Source organism: Chelon labrosus, assembly GCF_963514085.1.
Source record: "Chelon labrosus genome assembly, chromosome: 5".
NCBI classification, from domain to species: Eukaryota; Metazoa; Chordata; class Actinopteri; order Mugiliformes; family Mugilidae; genus Chelon; species Chelon labrosus.
This window is the reverse complement of record NC_140341.1, coordinates 24,845,504-24,851,550: the sequence shown is the minus strand read 5'-3', so window position 1 is coordinate 24,851,550 and position 6,047 is coordinate 24,845,504.

The following is a 6,047-nucleotide window of genomic DNA, read 5'->3' as shown; positions in this document are numbered from 1 at the left end:
TAAATTAATGTTCACATCTGACTTTAATTTTCTCAAACTTCCTACAGAAGAGTGGAAAAGTTTTAGTTCCTTTTAAAATGTTCATTCATTCATGATAAGAGCATCTTCAGTAACCACTGAGGTGACAGGTTGCCAGTCTATCACAGTGCTAACACAGAGAGACAGACAACCATTCACACTTGCATGCACACCTACGGTCATTTTAGAATCGGGAACCTTCTTGCTGTGAGACATCAGTGCTAACCATCACGCCACTGTGCCACCTTTTAAAATGTTCCTTGGACTAAAAGGTATTTTTTGGGGTAGAAACGCAGCTAATTTCCTACACAGTGTTAAAAGATCCATCTATTACAAAGGAACAGGAAGAAACAGGAAAGAAGTTTTGACATTTGTCAAGCTGGTATAGAAAACCCAACAGATGAAAGCTGATTTCAGAATTTCTCAAACGGGTGTTGTTATATCGTCTTTTCTTTCCAACTCTGCAGGAAACTAGTGATTGTTCTCTGCAATTAAATTTTAAAATGTTTGAGCTTTAGACGCCACAGTGCCTTTCTGACAGTGCCTTGGGGGCTGTTGCTCATTCTCATTGTGCTAAGGCTACAACTGTGTTTAATTTGTTTAATGGCACCAGTTATTGGGAAAACAAGATTTTTATTCAATAAAGTCTAGAGTCTTCTAAACGTAATATGATAGATAGATAGATAGATAGATAGATAGATACTTTATTTTTCCTGTGGGAGATTATGTATCCAGAAGCATTAGTACACAGAGACAGTAGGAAGGAATCACAAGTCAGCCCGCTTTAAATGCATTGCTGCATTAAAGGAAACCCAGCATATCACTCTGTTTGTCTTTATCAGCTACAGAAGGGGCGGTTATGCAAATACAAATAACAGGAGGACATTAACATGTGTTGCACATGCATAATGCAAAACAGTGCTGCTTCACACATACTCTGACATTCTTGTTCCCAGACACAGTGTGTATAAAGTCTTGTGCAAGTGTTCCCATTTTGCCTAGGAAACGGTACCAGCTCCCTGAGGTGTAGCTGTATTTTCTTTAAGGTGCCACGCAAAATGATTGTTCCAACATCTTAGTAAAGACAGCCTGAATCTACAGGCGAAGTGTGGCAAATTCTCTGTTTCTGCCTCTTCATCTAATCCCAAACTAATCAGATGAGGTCTCTCAGCGGCTCACACATCTGTTGCAAGACACCTTGTTCCTCTTCAAGCTATTCTTTATTCTCTAGCTGTATGTTACGAATGCATATTGTCAAGCTGCATATGTGGGTCAGTCAGAGGCCTCCCTAATAACATCGTGTGATGGAAAAGAATCAAAACATCTAAAGTGACAAAACCTTTTGCACAGTACTGTAAATACATGCACCGTGATGAGAATTTCATCCATTACCAGTATTTGTTCAAGATCTGATATAATGTAATGCTATCACATTTTGCTACTATGCCATTTACACAGATTAGAGAGAGGGAAGTGTGCGTGTGTGTATCAAGACAAGCCTTACCTTCAGCTGAAAATCTAAACCTTAGCTTGCTGCAGTTTTACTGTACTCAATCAGTGAATTTGTTTAGGATGTGTGCACATGTTCAGTCGCATGATCAGTTATGTATACATTACAGGCCTATAATATGCATTCATTTATCAAATGAAGGATATATATGCAATATACAATGATATAAAATATGGAACAAAAACGATATATTTATACAATACATACAAGACTGTAATAGATGGCATGGCATGAGATTTATTGTGTGTATATGTAAATATATGTCTGACTGAAATACAAATATAGAAAATAGGTATATGAAGAGGGGCGGCTCAGTGGTGTGCAAGAAGGTGTCAGTGCGGAGTTTGCATGTTCTCCATGTGTCTCCGTGGGTTCTCTCCAGGTACTCCAGCTTCCTCCCACCATCCAAAGACATGCTCATTAGGTTCACTGGCGATTCTAAACTGGCCATAGGTGTGCATGTGAGTGTGAATGGTTGTCTGTCTCCCTGTCTGTGTTAGACCCTGCGACAGACTGGCGACAGTAGATGAATGAAGTATATGAAGAATATGTATAAAATACATAATACATATAAATTACAATATGTGTAGGTTATGGCATACATCAATTCTGTATATATATATAATATATATATAATAAATGTAAGACGTCAGGAACTACAACTCTTTCCCTACCAAATATCCAGCCGTCCTCCCTCCCCTAGAACACCAAAGCATAGAATTATAGCATATATTATAACGTACCAACATAATATGCAAAGAAAGCACATTGCAGAATCTGGCAGAGTGAACCTAAAAAATGAGATGGCTTGATTCAAGAAGTTATCTGGGTAACTTTTACTCTTACACAGATGTAAAAAGTCCTTCGTCCTTCGTGTTTTTATTATTATTATTTACTTAGAAAGTGACTCCCTCCACAGAGAGAGATGTCCTTGGTAACTTCAATCAACAGATTTTTGATATGAGCCAAGTGGTTCTGCTTTTGAACAACTAATTTTACTACCACCATGTGTCTGCCCTTCCCGCCACCACATTGGAAGGACTCATGGGGCAGATGTGCAGAAAAATTGTATTTATTCCACTCAAAGTGAAATGATCCAATCAAGTATTTAAATGGGCGCAAATATTTTCCTAATGAACGGATCATCAAAGGTTTACACAACGGTCCCCCAATTAATTTTACCCAATGCCAAACCAAGAGCCAAAACATCACATCAGTTTTCCTCATTGCTTCAATAACAGTTGTTTTATGTGGAGATGCTGCTACTGTGGTAGTGGTGATTATAATTAACGCCTGGGGTTTACAAAACCTCTTTTAAGAATCAAACCAGGAAAAGAATGCACTCTTGAAACAAAGTAAGTTCAAAACCACTGTTTTAATTCTGTAAATGCCAATATGTGGACCATGTTCTGGACCAGTGACAAAATGTTTATACAGCCTTGCATCAAGTGGCACACAGCAGGAACGGAGGACCCTGAGGCAAAGATAATCATGCCAAGTCTTCTGCAAAGGCCTGACATGTAAAATCCATTACAACAAATGTTGACTGTTAAACAGTGTACCCACTGGCTAAATGTCCTAAGAGGCAGTTTATTCCACAGAGACAGCGGCATCTGTACAACCACAGAGATGGATAGAAAGAAATTTCCAGTTTGCAACTTTTGAAATATGAGGTTAAATACCTCAACAGCACAACAACACATTATTACCAGACACTTTCAAAACACAGACTTACCAAATACTTGTGTTTTTTTGAGTTTTTGTGACGCACCGTATCATTTTCTTTTAGTTAACTGTTTCTTGAAGTTTAGTACTGCCTTTTCCACTGTTTGTGCTCTCTACTTGCTGCTATGTGTAGCCATATGTAGTCTTTCTCCATGCCACTGCTGGGCACTCTGCCAGGGTCTCTGCGAGCTCATTTCTGGGCGGTGCCATACGCACCTTTATAGCCAGGTGCATGGCCTTTCTCTGATCATCCCTGTGGTGCCGGTGTTGGTTTGGTGTGGCTGAATTGTGTGGCCACCAAGTGCTCCATCGTTCACTTGTGCGGGTAACTTGCTCGGCCGTTTTCTCCTCTCCATTCATGTGCGTATTTGGCGCGATGTGTGCACTGGTGACGCTGGTGTTTGCTTGCTGTGTGCAACTGACTGTTGGTGAGACGGACTGCCCTGCTTGGAGCCCTGTTCAGCCGTCATTCCGGTCCTCGTGGTAGGTTGGTGTTGCCTGCCTTTCCATCTTGGCTGGCACTCGGCTGTCAGCTGACTTCTCGGTAAATATTTGTTGCAGTGGGTTTGAGCTGCGGGCTTGTTGCCCTCTCCCTCCTGTCGCCAGTCAGGCTGTGTCTGTGCCTGCTGGTTTGGAAAAATATACTCAGTGATACTCACATTGAACTGAATAATTAATCAAATTATTAATTGTAATACTTTAATTCTTGTGCTCTTTTTTTAGAGGTTGCAGAGGTGCGTGGCCCATTCATCGGCCACTGCCTCATTAATTATGGCTGCTGTTTTCGCAGGCAGCGTTCTGAGGCTCAGATTGGTTGACTGCCTTAAGGGCTGGGCCCGTGTCCCATGTTTTGTTTGCATATAAATATATACATATATGCATTTTTTTTTCTAATAACCACTCCTTAGTTATTTAGTTTCTGCGTTAGTTTGTGTTTAGAAGTAATTTGGTGATCCCTTTCTTTGCTTTGTGAATATTATTTTTTTTTGTGCACATGAAGGTTTAGTTTCTTGTCAGATTTTATTCTCACCACCAGGGTTTTTGTATTGTGTTTTTGGTTTTTGTTTTGGTAACGTGTTAATTTTTCTTTCTCCCTTTTGACAGGTGCTGCGGGCTCTGGCAGCAGTTCACTCCCCAGGTGGTGTTTTTTTTCGCACTCCTCATTTGTTTGTTGGTTTGCAGTGTCACAGGTGATTTTAGTTGTGCTGTTTCCTTTCCTGCTGCCGTGGTGAGCCTCAGTCCTGTCTGTATTCCGTCTGTTCCCCTTACGGTAATGATAGTTTTGTATAAGCCCTGGTGGTTGACATTTTAACTGATTTGTGTATGTCCTTTAGTTTATTATTTTTCTTTAAATAAATGATTTTATTTGAACACGTTCTCTGGCGTAGTGGAATTTTCCTTGAACCTGTGTCCTTGCTAGATTGAAATTCAACCTTAATCTTACTAATGTCCTGGGTGGCGTTGTCGCAGCATACCATTCCACCGTCCTGCCACATATGTGCTCCTCTGTTGTGGTATCATTACACCACAGTAAGACTTACAAATAGTCCAAAATAGATAGACTTTCACTTACCAATCACTTTCAACACACCTCTACGGTCGGCATGCATATTGAGTAAGTTGGCTTAACATTGCTGGCCATGGTGGTGACTTAAATATTGATTAAGTAGCAGATACAGCTGCAGTACATCACGTATCATAATGCCACTTGGTCAAACGTCCAGTGTGGGTCGAGGTCAAACCATAGCGAAGCAGAGCACATTTTATTATACGTGTTGATATTATTTCACATATCATAGACATTTGGCCTCTGCAGGCCGGATGTGGCTCATGTGGTTCCATGAGGCCCTTTTTGTTGGAACTGTGATTATCTTTAATCTTACTATGATTCCGGTTATTAGGGGAATATTGCTGTCTGTGTAAATGCAGATGCTGAGAACGGGTCTGGTGCCCATGATTGCTGCTCCTCACTCATGTCCATGACGTAAATGCATTATTTTATCCCGGACGGAGCACAGTAAATCACAAGACACAAGCCAGATCGTATAGGGTTCAGTGTCGTTTCTTTAATGGATAGAATGGAGGCCATGTTGGAAGTCACAGAGATTCACCATGAGAGACGACAAGAGCTAACGCTAAGTGCCGCAATCCAGAGAAAATGATAGTTGAAGAGACAAACGGATGAAGACGCACAGAAAAAACAAATGTCAGATGCCACAGACTGTGTGGTTGTGCTTTCAAGAACCAAGGTTTCAGACTGTGTATTGATTAGATGTAAAGGCTAGTTTGAAGGATTTAATATGCCTTTCTCCAGGAGAAGAGATTTATCTTATTTTACCTACTTAACCATAGCATACTTAGATTCCAATAAAACATCATGTCAAGTTGTCAGAAGTAGGTCTAGTTTCATTGCATATGAAGCACTTAATAGCTCTTTCAAAGCCCTCCTCATAAGTAGTGTTCATTTTAGTTACTGCTCCTCTTGTAATTATTACACTTTAATAGCAATGGCATCGTGACTGGTTGGAGATCGCGGCCAGGGGCGTAGGATTCTTTCCCATTTGGATGAATTCCACCCCGCTGTGCAATCAATGATACAATCAAAGAAGTCCATCACTGCTCTGAGTGCACCAATTGATCCGAGCTACATTTATACCGGAGGAACTGCGGGAGATGTTTTCAAAGTTAAAGTCAGCTTTTTCCTCATGTTCTTGTCCTTGCCACTGCGCGCCAGGCAACCCGAGAGTTCTTTGTGTGATGTGCATATCGCATGAGTCAGATACAGTAGATCATT